Genomic DNA, 18,238 nt, shown 5'->3' with positions numbered 1-18,238 from the left:
TAGGTGAATGTCACTCAGTCCTGACCCAAGCCTGATCTTCCTTTTCAGGCCCTCGGAGTCTCATTCTGCCACTGGATCCTCTTGTTCCCCTAAACTGGTCCTGTCACTCCCAGTTCCCCTGCCCCAGGCCATCCTGGCCCTCCCTGGGCTGCCCTGAAGTCTTTACTTTCTGCCCGCTTGATCTGCCGCAGCACCTTCTAAGCTCACCCTGCCCAGAAAGACTATGCCCATTGGTCTCTCCTCCCTCCACCAAATGGCCCACCAAACCCATGAAGATATCCTTTTTATCCTCACAGATGAAAGGGAGAAGCAATCGTCTACAAGAAGAGAGGAATGGTGCCACTCTGCTATGAGGCCATGGCTAATAAGCTGGGAATTGGCTTTATTTCTCACTAAACTCAGATTGACTGTCCCAGTCTAAGACTACACTGGGTTTGTGTGGCACTGGATTTAGGTTCAAATACATATCAAGTGCTTCGGTGCCAGACATTCCAGTGAGCACTACAGATACAAGAGTGGACAAGCCAGGCATGTTCCCGAAGACGTGTGGCTGATGACGAAGGGCATGTGAGGACTTCCAAGAACCCCAGAATGTGCTTAGGCCCCTTGCTCCAGCCACATTCTATTTTACCTCAGGGAATTCAGGTTGAAACCAACAGGCTAGGCCTGGAGAAGGGCTTGTGCCTCACAAGCTTAGAGACCCACAGAGCTCAGATCATCCTTGAGAATGCTGCATCCCAGACACACAAGTGAAGTCTTAGAGTTACCACCCAATTAAAAAAATTTTTTTAAAGATTTTATTTATTCATGAGACACCCAGAGAGAGAGGCAGAGACATAGACAGAGGGAGAAGCAGACTCCCTGCAGGACCCAGGACTCCCTTCAGCTCATGACCTGAGCTGAAGGCAAACACTCGACCACTGAGCCACCCAGGTGCCCCTCCTTCCAAAGTTTCTTCCAGTTCTGGCTCTGGCCAGAGCTGGGGACATACTTTCACAGGGTGATAGCTGCAGCCACAGTGATAGCTGGGAGCCAGAGGGAGGTCAAGACTACAGTCACAGAACACCTATAGAAGAAAGGATGTCAGTTTCTGCTTTGTGACCAAAATCCATGGTCACAGCGTGATTCCCCAGAATTAGGTGTAGGGAGAGCCACAAAAGCCATGAGTGGTATGATTGTGGCTTTTAGCAGTTGTGTCCTCATTTCTGTGGTCAAGCAGAGAGGCTGAGAACATGTTGTGAGAAGAATGTTCCAGTAATGCCAGCTGGGTGCCAAGGGCAGAGAAGCAGGTTAATGTGGATCCTGAGAGGTGAGTCAGGCCCTTCCCCACTCCTGTGGAATTGGCTGCATGGGAAACTACCAGATTTATTCCACATTTTAATATTCTATATGCCTTACTTTCATTTCTTCTAGAACCCTCTGCTGTGGTTTCAATGCTATTTTAAAAAGGCATGAAAATAAAACCACTGGTTAATGACCAAGATGCTACCTAAAACTTCAGTTCTGACCAACTTGTGGTCTAGACTAGAATTAGACAGTTCGTTTTTTGACAGGCACTTGTATCCCCTGGAGGTCTTGTTAAAATGTGAATTCTGATTCAGTGACTCCAGAGGGAGACCTGAGATCCTGCACTTTGGATGAGGCCTGGGTGATGCTGAAACTGCTGGCCTATAGCCCACACTTTTTAAATGGCAAAGCTTGATGATCTCATGGGCTCCACTAACACCACGTCCACAGTTCTGAGTCACCGTGAAAGGAACAAGGACAACAGGAGCACCCAAGACAAGGCTGAAACTCCTATGTCAGTGACTAAGGAAGAAGCAGCATTTCTCTTCCCTGTCCTCCTCCCACCGCCAGAGTTCACACTCTTGGGAACTGGGTTTAAGCTGATGTTCCTTCTCCCCCGTTGGCAGACACCCTACCTCCCTAGGATATTTTCATCTGTCAAGGATGGAGTCACTTCTCCAAGCCCTTTCCAGTTAGTAAGAAGAGCAACTCTGGCTCCCAATACAGAATATGACTTGTTCTTGAACCAAATTTCTGTGGTCTTGGCTTGGGGAAAAATCAGTCTTCTCTTATTCCAGAAGAGTCGATATGATTAATGGCGAGCCGGCATTTGCCTTGCATATTCTTCACAACAAACCTGCAAGGAGGTTTTCCTTTCCTCATTTATAGAGGAAGAAACAGAGGCTTGGAGAGAAATCAGGCAACACGTCCAAGGTCGTACAACTGACCATTAACAGAGCTGCCATCATAGACTGTGCTCCTTTCACCACAACTTACTGGTTTTCAATGACATATTCAAAAAGTTCAGGGTTTTTCTGGATTTCAGACACTGAAATCCATTAGTTGTGACCCTGCTACCCAACAGGGTGACCTTAAATTACTATAGACAAGAGATGGGAAAGGGTCATTAAGTACCAGGCAACATTTATTACTTAAACCAATGGATGTGTCCTAATGACTTTTTGAATTTCAAGGGTAAAGAAAACAAACAAACACATAGGCTTCCAGGCAAATCACTAAAAATGAATATGTATCAGTGTACCTTTAGATTTCTCTTCTATTACATGAAACAAAAGAAGTAATTGTTGAACAGCATTGACATAATTTTTGGGAGAAATGTTTATGAACCAATAATTCTAACATATAGTGAAGTTAATGTTTGCAAAGACATTATCAGATTCTAGACCTTAGGAAGTCAAACACCTACATGCCTTGTATAAAAAGATTGCCCGTGGGGATCCCTGGGTGGCTCAGCGGTTTAACGCCTGCCTTCGGCCCAGGGCATAATTCTGGAGACCCAGGATCGAGCCCCACATCAGGCTCCCTGCATGGAGCCTGCTTCTTCCTCTGCCTGTGTCTCTGCCTCTCGCTCTCTCTGTGTCTCTCATGAATAAATAAATAAAATCTTAAAAAAAAAAAGATTACCCAAAGAAGAATACCAATTAGCAAATGAAATAAAACAAATGACTTAAGAATGGGGCAGACACAGTATAAGTGTACGGTGTTATGTGACCAGTTAAATACAATACAGTTAAATCTAAATAGTTATTGCTGTGTGGTTATAAAACTTCATATAAATATCAAAGTAATTATTGAAAAAGAAAATATATATTATTAGTAATAACAATTTAAGCCAAAAATTCCCAATTAAATAAACCAAAGCTGGAAATGGCTGAAGTAGAAAGTAAGTAATAATGTACTAAATGTCATGTTTATATATAAGAAAGGCAACAGGAACTATTTCATTTCTGTCAGTGACAATCAGAGAAAAATGAATTACATTAATATTAAACATAGTAAAGATGCACTATATTTTCCCCAAAATTATTAGAAAAGAAAAAATAAAATAGATCAGACAAGTATAGCTTAAAGTGTAAACAGCTGTTAATCCTAAATATTGGAATTACACATAATTTCATTGTCTTCTTTTTACTTTGTTTGCATTTTCCAAATTTCTATAATAAACATGAATTATTTTATAATATACAAATGAAATCCCCCAAATTACTATAGAAAATATTTGCTCCTTTAAAAAAAACTAAAAAAAAAAATAAAATAAAATAAAAATAAAAAAAATAAAAAAACTACGCATGCAACCAGTAAACCAGTCTTACATGGTCTAATACCAAATAGCCTTGCTAACTGGAATTTCCTCTTTTTAGTCTGTAGTCTCAGGATGAAATTTATCTGTTTCTAAGCCTCAAATGTAAGCATGAATAATTGATATACCTGGAACCTCCTATGAATACATCAGTGATCTTTGCTTTGTGAATAGCGTCAGATGAAGGCAAAACTCAATGACTTTACCCTGAAAGGTGAGGTCACTTAACCACCTGGATAAAACCCTCCCCTTTTAGCACTTCATTTTTAGTTCATTGAAAGACATAATTTTATCACCACCATCACTGTCACCATCACCATCACCACTACCAACACGAACTATCACCATCATCCTCATCACCATCACCACAACCACCAGCACCGCACTGCTTATCCTCATAGCTGGCACATAGTAAGTGCTCATTAAGTATTTGTTCAGTGGTGATGCTGACATGAGATTGGGGGGTAAAGCTGGCATGGGTAGGAGAAGAAGGTATGATTAATCAAGAATATTTGGTCTGAGGATCTGAGGCATGTCAGGGGGAGATATCCTTCAGGCAACTGGGAATGTATGACTGGAACTAGGGGGCCAGGTCCAGCCTGGAAGCCTGGCTTTGAGAGCTGTTGAGAAGGAGAGAAAGAGAGAGAGAGAGAGAGAGAGAGAGACATGCAGGCAGCTTGACGGCTTGACAGTTTATGCTTTGAAGGCAGCAAGAGCTCTGTGAGTACAACAGCAGGGGGAAAGGAGAAGAACAGGGCATATTGGGTTTTATAAATCAGAGAAGGACATAGTGTTAAGGAGTAGGCAGTCAAATGTGCTTTAAGGAGCAAAGACTTCAAGGAGAACTCAGAGGAGGCTTGGGTATGAGAAGAGGCCATCCAACTTGATGATTATGGATCATTGGTGTCCTCTCAGTGAGGACACTCTATCAGACTTGCGCTGTCTGACCTTGTAGCTACACCTGGCAGTTGAGAACTTGAAATGAGGCAAACTCAAGTTGAGATGTGCTCCAAGTGCAAAAAACACACTGAACTATGAAGACTTAGAAAAATTAGGGGGGAAAAAAAGGAATGCAATGTGGCTTATTAATAGTTTTTATATCGATCACATGTTGAAATGATATTTTCATTTCCAATATATTAGGTGAGGTTATAGGATGTATTGGGTCAAATAAAATATGTTACTAAAAGTAGTTTCAGGTGCCTGGGTGGCTCAGTTGGTTAAGTGTCTGCCTTCGGCTCAGGTCATGATCTCAGGGTCCTGGGATCGAGCCCCATGGTGGGGTCCCTGCTCAGCAAGGAGTCTGCTTCTCCCTCACCCTCTGCCCCTCCCCTCTGCTCATGCACTCTCTGTCTCACACTTTCTCTCTCAAATAAATAAATAAAATCTTTTAAAAAAAGTAGTTTCAACTATTTTTTTTTTTACATTTTTTAGTATGATTACTAGATACTTTCCAACTACACATGTGGCTCACATCATATTTCTACTGGACACTGTCAGGCTAGTCTGCCAGATGTTAAAATTCAGCAGCATGTGTAAACTTGTCCTTTTTTTCCTTCCTTCTTCCTTCCTTCTTCCTTCCTTCTTCTTCCTTCCTTCTTCTCTCTCTCTCCCTCCCTCTTTTCCTCCCTCCCTCCTTCCCTCCCCCTTCCTTCCTCCCTTTACAAATAAATGGCTTTTAGCAGCTAGTATTTTCTGATGGACACTTGAGTGGTTGATCTTCCATTCTCAATAAAAATAGATGCTTTTTATAATATCAAATCATCAAATTGCTTTAGCATTAAATTGCCTGGAGCCATATTAAAGTCAGTGATACATAGTACATTAGTTATACTGAGCTGTTAGCTTCCCTGGGAGAAAAAGAAATAACATAAATGAGGTTTCTTGTACACTAAGCAGCAAATAAATGAAAGCCTTTGAGGAAACCACCTACATAAAGTCCTGAAATTGTAATTACCCTACCTCCAATTTGGCAAACAGAGGTTTTCTTACAGTATAGCCATCTCCCAAATAATGGTCCCTCCTGGTGGGAGGTAGCGAGACTGTGGGTTGCATGGGTCCGAGACAAAGATGTTACTGACACCTGAACAGCTGCCTAAGAAGGAAATTCCTAATGTTCTCCTTGGCTGGGATCAGGAATTGTTCTTGGACGTTGTGAGGTCAGCCTTTCTCTCTTGTATCTGCTTGTGGTGCAATGAATTGGCTCACTTCTTAGAAAAATAAAAGGACACAATACAAGAAGTTGCTTCTACTCCCCTCTGGTTTCTATGAAAAAATATTAAATATGCAGTATTGAAATCTAGTGTCACATAGCTGTGTGGACGTCCTTCCTGAAGGGGATAGAGAACTTTAGGGCTAGAAGGGACCCATGAGGCAATCATTTCAGTAGACAAAGAAGTGGACTCAGGTCCTGTGGTCCCATGATGGCTGGTTCACCTCATCTGTCACCAGCAGAGCCACAAGGAGACCTGTCCATCCTGCTGCCTGCTCCCCATGGCTTGCCTCTCCTGTGTCCCCTACCTCCACTTCCTCAGGAAACTCTGTGGGACTGGAGCTGCCAAGAAGCTCCTGCACCTTAGGGTGGCTTTCTTCAGCAGTGATCTTTTTTTTTTTTTTTAGTAAATGAAAGGAAAATGGTCCTTTTCTCAAATGATAATTTAGGAACTTGGGGTTTTAAGTGAACACCTCTGGTCTCCATTAGCATTTTTAATCAAGGAGCAGTGAAAATAAAACCAAGATTAATTGATTCCTTCCTATGTTTGCACAGCTATAGCCTTGGTTGAAGGGCAAAGAAGGGATTACAAAAAGTTTCCCATGTAGTGACCTTCTTTCTATAAAGCAGGACACCAATTTTCATCCAGAATCCTAGCTCAGAAGTAGGACTCACCTCCCTATTGACTGTGTCACATTCCAAGTGCGCCAGAGTAAAGACCAAGGATGTCATAGGTGTGAACGCCCATGGCCATTTCAATATGCACCAGGTTCCTCAGAAGCAGACCCTGAGATGCGGACTTATGTGTGAATACCTTATGAATGAAGTCTTCCCAGGGACTAGGGGAGAAGGACAAGGAGCGAGAGAAGCTGAGTGCAGGTGTGCTCTCCTGTTACAGCCCTGCCTCAGCCTGATCCCACAGTGGATCCCCGCAATGTCAATGATCCCTCAGAGGGAATGCAGTCCTGGGCCAGGACTTTGTAAGGGCTGACCTGACCAAGTGGGTTCCTGGGTGGCCCCAGTTGTCTGTAGGTGTAGTCACAGAGAGTAGTCTTCTGGAGTGAGTCATGGGTGTGGGCCAGAAGCAGAGCACACAGGGCCAGGGCTTGGACACATGACCCAAGGAGGGATATGGAAGGGATCTTGGCGTTGTCCTGCCAGTGTCTGCTGCACCCCAGCTTTGGCTTGAACAGAATCTCGACATTATCCGCTATTCCGCGTCTGTCTTCCAGGGTTTCTTACCCAGACATCTGGGTTGAAATGTGCAGTGGACATTTGCTGTTTTCTGGTTGCCCAATAGCCATTCCCTCTTTCCTTTGATCACTGTAATTTAATTATTATTAGGTGATTGGGCAATACTCAACTAATAGTAATTTCAGGAAACGATTCTTAGTCTGTATCTTTTGGCAGAGACGACTAGCCCAGACCTCCTGGGTGAGCACGTGCCCAAGGCCCCCGCAATCAGCACAGTCCATTCCCTACGGCCCCGTGACTGGTGACTGGTTCAGGGATAGTACCCCCGTCAGGAGTTGGATACAGGGAATGGGAATGACTCTGGCAGTTTTGAAGCAGAAAGATATTTTATGCAAGGGAATAGGTGCTCATGAGGTCCCTGGGAGGCTGGAAGAGCAGGCTCCGGCTGGGTCTTCAGGAAAGATGCTTTTGCTCACCAGAGATCAAGTAAGAAGGTAGAGAGGTAGGAGCCCCCAACCCCTAAACCATAGTATTCAAGAATGTACCCAGTTGTTATACTCCAGGCCTCAAAAGCTTCTCAATGCCGGCGAAACTAGAGATTGTCCATGGGAACAGTGGTCCTTGTCCAGAAGCCACGACCGAGGCAGCAAGACAGTGGCACCCGGGTCACTGCTACCTTCCAGATCTCACCCAAGGCCATCTAACAGGTGGCAGCTCTTTTGCCTGGCTGAGCAGGAGGCCGGGGACATAGATTTTCAGGTTGCAGCCTTTGTAGCCCAGGGAAGCATTCCTAGAAGGGCTCTGAGGGCCGGTTCCTGTGACCCACCCCCTCCTCAGGAAACAAGAGTTAGGAATTTGGTTTGGTCATTGAGGGGGAAGAAAAGCTCTCTGTTTCCTGTCGGATGTGAACATGAGAAGAGTTGGTTTAGAGCTGCCGGAAGCTCTCTTGACATCAGATAAGGTCTGAGAATGAAGCCAGTGCCTAGTGCAGAACAGAGTCAATCTGAGATCTAGAAGGACGCTTCTTAAGGGTCCAGCGAGGTGACTCCTTCAAGGTCACACAGCAGGGACGGGCAGCGCTGGATCTAGAACACCTGACACCCCATGCAAGCTTCTCCCCATCATGCGGTCCTCCACTTAGGGCCCATCAGCCAGCCCGGCAGCTGGCAGGGCTTCCCAGTCCAGGTTTGCTACAGAAGCCGGCTGGCCCGACCCCTGTCAGGAGGCAGAGGTCCCTGCAGAGGGGCCTTAGCAGACAAGCACTCAGAGCACATTTGCGTGGCAGGCCTGGTGTGTATGAATCACTCACAACTGGGGCTTGGTGAGTGTGAAGTGCAGAGCTGGCTTTGCAAACACCCCAGGGGTTCTCGCCGAGTGGCACACTAAAATGTGACCACACCGGGTTCGAGCTATTTTAAGCTTCAGAAACCAAGGGAGGTTAGGCGGGGTGAACCTGCGGGCTCTGAGGGCAGATGAGTTCCAGGCCAGCTTTCTCTGTGCCTCCAAGGTCACCTTGGGCCCCTCTGCTGTCATCGGTGACCTTCCTTTCCTCTTCCCTCTTGAAGGATGGGAAGGATGGACCCTTATAACCTCAGGGGGAGGGAGCTGAAGGAGTGGGAGTGGGGTGAGCACCTGGTCTGGTGCACCTGTTAGACAGGAGGAGGGGTGAAGGGACTGTCTGCTAGATCTGCGGTGCTGCCCTTACACTTATTTATTTGTACCGGTTTTATTTAATCCTCACAATGACCCTTTGAGGTACACGCAACCGTTATCTTCATTTGTCACAGGAAGAAACAGAGGCTCAGAGGGAGTAAGAAGCTAACCCAAGGGCTCAAGGTGACACAGCAAAACTGGAACCTGAAACCAGGTGGGTCTGCATCCTTAATCACTGTGCCCTGTGGCCTCAAAACCCAGTCATAACCGCGTGTATGCAGCTTTCTATTCCTCCCGACAGCTCTGGAAGTTCCATTTATAAACCCCATTTTATGCATCCACCTCGATTTCGATTCAAGTCGTGATCTCGGGGTGGTGAGAGGGAGCCCTCCACGCTCAGCAGGGAGTCTGCTTGCTTCAGGATTCTCCCTCTCCTGCTCCCTCCCAGCCTGCTCTTGTGCCCATTCTCTCTCAAAAATAAATATAAATAAAAATAAGTGGGGATCGCTGGGTGGCTCAGCAGTTTAGCACCTGCCTTCAGCCCAGGGCATGATCCTGGAGTCCTGGGATGGAATCCCACATCGAGCTCCCTGCATGGAACCTGTTTCTCCCTCTGCCTCTCTCTCTCTCTCTCTCTCTCTCTCTCTCTCTTCTCTGTCTCTCATGAATAAATAAGTAAAATCTTTTTTAAAAAGTAAGTAAGTAAATAAATAAATATAAACCCTATTTTTCAGATGAGGAAACCAAAGCTCAAAGAGCTTGAGAACTCCCCCCAAGGATATACAGTCATACCCTTCTCCCCACTGGCCCTGGTATCTTACCTTTCCACCTTTAAGTGCAAAGACTTTTAGTGCTTGGAAACAATTTCTTCCTAAGAGAGACACGAACTCTACTGAGGAAACTGAGGGTCTAACAGGTTGGGTGACTTACCCAAGTGAACAGATGGATGGGTACGAAGAACCTAGACTCTGGACCCTTCGCTGTGTGTAAACAGTCCCTTAGTTTCCAACACACATTCTAATTTCAGGGATGTTTTATCTACATTTTTAGCTCATCTTCATTTGGTAGTAGCTTCTGCAAACTTGGCTTCAAGCTTCTCTATAACTTCACCTTATCCTCTGTCAAGGAGTCAGTGATCTGTGACTGCACAAAGAGATTGAATTAGGGCTTCTGTAATTATGACGGATACTTCTATAAGGAGAAGATACTTCTCAAAACAGGAACCCTCCTGTGATACAGTGTTGACACCTATAATCTTTTGCCAGCTGAGGTCGGGAGCCCAGCTACACCAAAACCTAGGCAACAAAACTCTTCTAGGTTTCTCTTGATAGTTTCCTTGCAAACACCTGTGGGCTAGCGGAAAGGGCTGGGCCAGCCTGGGGGGTTGGGTAAGCAGTGTTAGAGATTAAAAAGCCTAGAATCAGGGAACCAATAGATATTTGATGTGGTCTGGCCTTTCTTAAGTATCTTAGACAACAAAATTTTTTTTTTTAAATTCTAATTATGGTAAAGTAGATGTTGCAGTTCTAAATAATATAACAACTATGGCAGAAAGCTGCATTTTAATTCCTTGACTGACTCCTTTTCGGAAATCGACAAGTATTTACCAGACTTCTTGCCTTCACCGAGTACTATAGAAGCCAGGTGCTGGGGGCCAGAAATGAATCCAACTGGGCCCCTGTCCTCTGGGACCCCGCAGTCTAGTGAGAAAGATGAAAATAGTCATAGTAGCTCCAAAGCTGTGTGTACAGTGCTGTGATGTGGGCAGGTCCAGTGTCAGGACAAAGTGTTTGGCCACCAGCATTTCCTTAGGTGGGGAAAGTATGGGATGCTTGAGCTTTATGGAGGCCTGGGAGGCTGTCCAGGTGAGAGGTGGGGCATTTCAGGGAAAGGCAATGGCAATTCCAGAGCTGGAATAGGATACCTGGAGGACCCCAAGTGGTAGTGGCCACAGGGAAGGTTGTTGAGGAATGAGAGATGAAGTTGAAGAGCTCAGCACGTTTGGTTTTGAAGAGCCCTGCATGTTACACAGAGGAATTTAAATTGTCTCCTGGAGGCCATGAAGAGCTGTTGAAGAAATTAAGCAGGAATGTGACATGACGGGGTTTCTATTTTAGAAAGTCACTCTGGCTGCCATTGGAGGATGGACGGAATGCCTCGTGAGACCAGCAATGGGGAAGCCATTTAGGGGAAGATGATGGCCAGGAAAGAGGACTGACATGGCACCCAGTGTGCAGTGGGGACCAGAAGGGGGAGGTGGAGAGGACATGTGCATTGAGATATTTAAGCAGAAGACAAAGGAGTCAAGAATGAGTGCTAAATTTTTTTAATTGGCTGTTTGGGTGGTGAACATGCTGAAAAAAATAAGGCGGTTCTTTTAAGAAACTGAAAAAGTTATGAATTATTATAATACAAAGGAAGTTAGGAAAATAAAGAAATGAAAAAAATACCCAATAATCTCATCATCATGGCACAACTAGTGTGCATATTTTGATTTATTTCCTTCCAATATTTCCCCCTAGTTTGTAAAGCAAAGTCAGTTTCCTAGATGACACTTTGTATTGAGTGTTGGCTGCTTAATGGGAAATGCTGCACTCTTCTTCAAGCCTGGGAAAGACTTACTTCTAGACCTATTGCTGGAGGCTCCATCATCACTTCTTATTTTGAAGGAGACCAATTTTTTTTTTTTTTTTTTTTTTTATCTCTAAGAGCCAGTCACTTTGATCCAGGACTTTCTTGATCACGAGTGTTTTATAGTTTCCTCTGTTCCATAGCTTGGTGCATCGATAGTTTGTTCCTTCTACTTCCCCACTGGCCATAAAAATGATCAAGATGATGGAACACCTCATACCTTTGTGTCCTGGAAAATTCAGCCTGAGATGCCAAGAAATGACAGTGTTCATATTAATCCTTGCTGTGGCTTGTGAGGCCCACTTGTTGGAGAAGTTGGTGGGGAGTGCAACCCTCCCCCCCAAATGTTTCATTTAGCACCCTGGTGTTTTCACTGCCAGAGTATTATCTGAGGGTAGTTCCGCTTCTAGCCTTGCTCCACAAGGTGTGTCCAGCTTGGAAAATAAAAAGTAATTGATGAGAAGCTTATAAAAAAGTTGTCCTGGCTCTAGCTGGCTCTCCTGGGTCAGAATAATTTGCCATTGGCAAGCTCCGTGTTTTGCATAGGAATAGAGAGAAACCTGCAGCCTTCTTGGGGAAGGTATTATGCAGGATGTCAGTCCTCTTGGCTTTGCATGAAAGGCCTCAGGGGCATGACCAGACAGTCAGTGGCCTTATTCTGTGTTATCAGGCTGAAAGGTGATCTTGGGCAGAGCAGACATTTGTGGGACAGAGGCAAGCCTGGGAGGGGAGCCAAATGAATCTGCCAATTCGGTGTGAAGATGTGCTTTTGGTGGAGTGTTGGCAAATAGGAGGCCACTGGATCCACTCCTTGGGTCGTCCCTGCTCTTCCTGGTCACCAGGAGCCTTCCTTTTCCTAGGCTCCTCTGGGAAAAAATGTGGTGATCAATGAACCCAGGGCAGGAGAGAGCTTCAAAGTAGGAGCTGGATAGTAGGGAACCGGGAAAAGGCTGATGCCCCACAGTAGGCGTTGGCACCATTTTTATCTCTCACATGCCCTTGTGCAGGCAGGACAGGATGGCATCCAACAGTATGTTCTCTGGGGCTTTGCCCAGGCTAATTTTACATGACAATGGGTGCTCTATGCTCTTCCACGGAGCACTGGAATGGCTCTGCAGGTTTCGAGTGGCCTGGCAGTGGAGTTGTTCCGGCCCAGCTCAGCAGCAGGAAGGGGCCTCGGGCTGTGGGTAACCGAGGAGCCCGGACAAGCATTTCCCTTGGCCACTCCTGTGCTTCATATAGAAGAGGGCCTTCACTGGTCACAGGAGGGGTTGTCCAGGGCACAGCGGGTCGCCGTCCTTGACCACTGAGCTCTTTCATGCAGGCTGAAATGAAGATTGGACTTTTCATTCCACGTGGGTCACAGGGAGATTTTGCAAGGCAGTGTGTCAGAGTGTTTGTGTGGCTTCCTGCAGGCCTAGCCCTTCACACTCTGTCCACATGAAAACGCCCAGTGAGCCAGAGACAGAAAGACACCCGGGGCCTCAAGCGCAGTTGGGCTTGATCAAGCTACTCATGCTAGCAGGAGTAGAAGCTTAGTAGTCAGCAGAGTAGCAAGATGGTTTTGAAATTTGCTGGGCTCTTTAAAAATAGATAAAGAAAACCAAATGACTTTTTTTTTTAAAGGAAACCGCTGATAAAGGAATTGTGACATAAACAAAGAAAAATGTAAGCACTCTGTTCTTTTGAGAGCAATAAAGGCAGCGAACAGGGAAATGCCAGAAGCTGTGACCCAAAGTGTGCACTCTTCTCGGATCCCATTTCCATTTGCACACAAAGGGGAGATTCTTGTTTTCAAGTCACCTTCACAAAAAGGTATAACTCAGTGAAGGAAATGAGCTATAATTATAATTAGTATTTTTTAGTTTGTTCTTTCAATCAAAATAGCTCTTAAGTAGAGTATCCCAGTGCAACTTAATCTTATGTCAACACGTGCTCTGGAGGGCCTGCACTGGCCCCACATTCACACCAGGGGTACAGGTGTCTGGGTGAGAATCTCTCCATAAGGAAGTCTGGCTCTATTTATCCCATGGGACCTTCCACTTACATAGCTCGTAGGCTTTCTTTGTTTAAGCACATGGTTCCTGAAGGCAGAGACAGAACCAGATCAAACCTTTTGGACTCTTGGTAGCAAGTGACAGGAACCAAATTTGAACTACAAAAAGGGTGGGAAGAAAGGGGGGGCTTGACATTGTTTAGGTCATTTAGCTGGAAACAACATAGGCAGAAGTAGCAGACATCCACTACAATCTACCTTAGCACCCAAAGGGGACAGTAGCCTCAGCCTCTTCCATCACGGCACCCCAAAGTACTACTGTTTCTCTGTGGTTGCTGGGCCATGAGCCATTCCAGAGCTCTCCTTTGATTCCACCCACCTTTCCCTTTTGAGCATGTAGCATACCTTCCACTGAAAATCCTGGTCTTTCTGATTCATATTCCAGGAAGACTAAGGCCTAGAAAATAGTTTTGGATTTGTAATAACCCAAGATCCCTGAATGGATAGGATGCTGTGGTATTAGAATCCTGCATTAGGGAAGGAGTTGGCACAGCAGGCAGGTGCAGCTCAAAGTTCTTTTCCTTCCATCTCCATAAAATTCCAAGATTCCAAGGAGTGGACTTTTGACGCTAGTCGGGGCTCCTTCAAATCACCCAATAACCAATAATTATTGACTTTGTCCTGTGCTTCTAGAGGTAAAGAGTAGAAAAGGAGGCTGAGTGTCTTTACTGCATGGAACAGAGACCTACTCAGCTGAGCTGAGACATATTTATCTTGATATAAAAATTCCTATGGCACAATTTCATGGAGATCTAAGAAAGGGCCAGTAGTGGGCATTACAAAGAGTGCACAGGGGGGATGGCTGGGAGTTCCTGCTAGATATGCCAACAGCAGGTGTTTTCCTCCTCATACTACTCCCCAGAAATGTGTGTGCTTGTGTGCTTTTTATTTAGCTCTGCACTCCTGAGAGACTATAAGAAAGGTGTTCATCTTATTCACAGCTAGGTCCCTGTAAGCAGCACAAAGTGTGGCTCAAAGGAAATGTTCCTTGTATTTTTGTTCAGTGAGTTCATGGATCTTCACCTGATGCTCTGCTATTTCAGTGACCAGTTAACTCCATGTTCCTGATTCTATCAGGCCTACTCCTGGTTGGCTTCTCTGGTGCCTCTGCTTTTCCAAAATTTTCTCCCATAACCCTGGATTGCATTTGACCTGTCATGATCTTTTCAACCTCTTCTCCATTTTGACCTTTTGGTTTTTAGCTTCCACCATTAACTGACCAAGTAGGCTAGCAAACTAGGATAGTCTAATTTATTAGTTCAAATTCTTAAGAGGGAGGGAGAGAGGAAGATAGAGAGAGAGAAAACCAATTAGTTAGGTCATCATTTGTACCAGGTCATAGATTGTGAGCCAACTAGAAGATTGACTGTCCTTCATCTGATGCCCACTTTCATCATCAGCTGAGTGAAGGATAGAAGTCACTGTCAACTGGTTCAAAATATAGGTTCCTAGGCTGCAGGGTCTGTGGACCAGGCAGTTTCTCAAAGAATGGAGTGGGTGCAAAAGGCAATATTTGACCTCTCTTGTAAAAAAGAGCAAATTCTCTAAAGAGCTTATTATAGTTAGATAAGACTTAAAGGCAGATCAATATTGATCCATATAAGATCTGTTCTTGCTGCCTAACAATTCTTCCTCCCTTCTTCTAAGAGACATCTTAGGACACAGCAGAGTTCAGGTGACCCAGGATAGGCTCATCATTGGACCTCAACTCCATAGCCTTAGTGATTGAGTCAAAGGTGAACATGTGTCACAGGCAAGTCAATAAGAGTTCTTTGAAATTTTTAACAATGGATCTAAAGAGGAGTGCTTGGGTAGCTCAGTCGGTTAAGGATCCGACTCTTGATCTCAGCTCAGGTCTTGATCTCAGGGTTGAGTTCAAGTCCCAAGTTGGGCTCCATGCTGGGTGTGGAGCCTACTTAAATAAACAAACAAACAAACAAAAACAAAAACAAAAAAAAACCCCACAATAACAACAACAAAAACAATGGATCTAAAAGATAGCAGATATTTTTTTCTCTCTGATCATAGAACTGCTGGGTTATGAGTTTCTACTGCCAGCAGCCAGGTCCTCCATCATATGGAGGAAAGATTAAAATACAAAAGTGAGGACAAGATACTGAGAGAGAAGCTTGGAACCTCTCACTCCTCACAGCCCAAGGTGAATCCTGCCTTTGTTTTTGTTCTTCCCCCTATTTGATTCAGAGGTCCAATAAATTCTTTCTCTCTGTCTCTGTCTCTCTGTGTGTTTCTTTCTTTCTCTTTCCTCTTCCTCTCTTTGCTCAGGCTAATTTAAGTGGACTTTCTTACGCAACGAAGGTAGTTTTGAATTAAGATGAATGCTAAATTTGCTAAATATCTGTTAAATGAGCAAAACTGAAAGTTATAGACATTCGAGGGAAAGAAAAAGAGACAAAGAAAGAAACAGAGAGCTAACAAGCAAGCCAGCAAGCAGCACTGGCCCAAGAATCTAGAAGAGACTTCATGGCTGGCCACAAAAGCCTTCATGATGAGGATTATACTTGATTTTGGAGAAGGATGGGATATGAAAAGATAAGGATGGGGACAAGGGAATGTCTTCCAGGTGAAATGGTATGGAAGAAGGCTTATGAAGGAGAAGGAGAGAATGAGCACAACATAAAAGTGGGCACACTCTTACTTTAAGCTTTGCTTTCCTAAGGTTGATTTCATCTATTGATCTCAACTGAAAATTCTTTCAGAATGTGGGCTATTTCTTTTGCATCCCTGTCATTACTAATGATCCCTACTATTGCAAGAATTCCAAGATTGATAGTGCTAGTGTTCTGGAACTCTTGAGTGGCATTCTCACAATTCCCAAGTCACCAAGAATCCCATTCCCAATGGGGAATGATCATGATAAGAATAGTCATAATTTTGAGTTTCATAGCATCTTATTTTCCATGATTTAAAAGTTCTTCCTATTAGGGAGTAACCTACTCATCTTCAACATCTTCCAAAATGCCTTTAGCTTCTACTTGATGCCATGGTAGACCTGGAATTGATTTAAAATTCTTTCTGGGTTAGGTACTGTTTTAAAATCTAATCAGAGAGGATCCCTGGGTGGCTCAGCGGTTTAGCGCCTGCCTTGGCCCCGGGCATGATCCTGGGGACCCAGGATCCAGTCCCACATTGGGCTCCCGGCATGGAGCCTGCTTCTCCCTCTGCCTGCATCTCTGCCTCTCTCTCTCTCATGAATAAATAAATAAAATCTTTTTAAAAAGTCTAATCAGAGACTCGTGAAATCTATGAATTCTCTCTCAGGAAAAATATACACATATAAAAATTTCTGCATAAAACTGCAAGGGACATTCAGCCATTCCCAAGACCCACCCACAGATCTCTAGGGATCCATTGAGCTCCTGGTTAAAAATGCTGGAAGGTAGGGGGGTTATTTGGACTTTAGTATTTTAGTTCCATTGCAATACCCTTTTTCCTAGAATAGCTCATATAAATCCCTTCCTGCTGGTTTTCTTGCATGCTTGGTTATTTTTTACCATGGCTTGATCATTTTCCTTGAGAAATGATTTGTAGGAGTGTTTTGAGGCCTAGGTTAGGGATACAGTTTTTCCAAATTGAATAAAAACTCTACTGGGCAGCCTGGGTGGCTCAGTGGATTTAGCACTGCCTTCAGCCCAGGGCATGGTCCTGGAGACCTGGGATCAAGTCCCACGTCGGGCTCCCTGCATGGAGCTTGCTTCTCCCTCTGCCTGTGTCTCTGCCTCTCTCTCTCTCTCTCTCTCTCTCTCTCTCTGTGTGTGTGTCTCTCATGAATAAATAAATAAAATCTTTAAAAAAACCCAAACAAACAAACTACCAATTCAGAACCTCTTTAAATGATATGGATAGCTTACAAAACTTTTGGCTCTCCAGGAGACATGAATTTGGGCTCATGTGGTAGACTCAATGATAGCCCTCAAAAGGACATACCTACATGTTAATCCACGGAACCTATGAATGTTACTGTATTTGGAAAAGTGTAATTAAGCTAAGGATTTTGAGATGAAATCAGCCTGAATTATCTAGGTGGGCCCTAAATCCAATGACAAGTGTCCCATAAGAGACACACAAAGGAAAGATGCACAGAGTAGAGGAGTCAGAGCTAAGAGATGCCAGCAGCCGCCAGAAGGTAAAAGAGGAAAAGAACAGAATCTCACATAGAGCCTTTGGAGGGAATGCAGCCCTGCTAACACCTTGATTTCAGATTGCTGGCCTCCAGAACTGTGAAGGAACAAATTTCTGGGTTTTTTTTTTTGAGGGGGGATTAGTGTTTGTTTGTTTGTTTGTTTTTTTGAGCCCCTGGTTAGTGGTATTTGTTACAACAGCTACAGGCTCCCAACAGGACTGGCCTATTATGATACCTCCTCTAGGACACTTTCTCTGGTCTGCTCTGCTTCACACCAAGACAGCTGGAAAAGAGATGCCAAAAACTCTGCAGGGTTTCTTATCTACAAGTCAGCCTGCCACAGTTTCATAGATGTTGGCAGAAGATGCAAGATTGCCAGATCAGAGACAAAGGATAGTTTATTTCTTGCAGCAGCAGTAGTAGCCAGAGCATTTGTGTGGGTTCAGTGCACCCCAATTTCCACAGAATGACATGAAGAAGACCAGATAATGCCTGCACACACAGTGTGCAACATCTTCTAAAGGCTGTTTATTATACAAACATCCTTGGAAAAACAATCCAGAACAAAGGCAGTGGGTGCTTCTGCTCACAAGATGTGAAGAAATGAAGGGGAAGCCATGCAGAATCTTCCCCCCCAACAGAGAGCTGGAGGAGATGAGGGGATGAGCTGGGCTGCATTTACTTCTCCCTCACTCTTGTTCTGAAGGTACACAAGTTATCAATGTCTACGTGACCCCATCTGTC

At 44.5% G+C, this 18,238-nt stretch overlaps 1 long non-coding RNA gene across 5 annotated transcripts in view; it reads left to right on the top strand.

Annotated features, from left to right (window-relative positions):
- Positions 1 to 18,238, top strand: part of LOC106557950 — a 159,490-nt gene that overhangs the window by 51,166 nt on the left and 90,086 nt on the right. For 4 of the 5 annotated variants that reach the window (XR_005380632.1, XR_005380631.1, XR_005380630.1 and 1 more), the window contains exon 2: positions 8,801 to 8,880. The exons of the other annotated variant lie outside the window; for it this stretch is intronic. This is a non-coding gene — a long non-coding RNA (uncharacterized LOC106557950). The remainder of the gene's footprint in view (positions 1 to 8,800; positions 8,881 to 18,238) is intronic. 5 annotated transcript variants of the gene reach the window in all.

The sequence above is a fragment of the Canis lupus genome, chromosome 28 (assembly GCF_011100685.1).
Source record: "Canis lupus familiaris isolate Mischka breed German Shepherd chromosome 28, alternate assembly UU_Cfam_GSD_1.0, whole genome shotgun sequence".
Taxonomy (NCBI): Eukaryota; Metazoa; Chordata; class Mammalia; order Carnivora; family Canidae; genus Canis; species Canis lupus.
The sequence above is the reverse complement of the archived record's forward strand: the minus strand, read 5'-3'. Positions and strand labels throughout refer to the sequence as shown.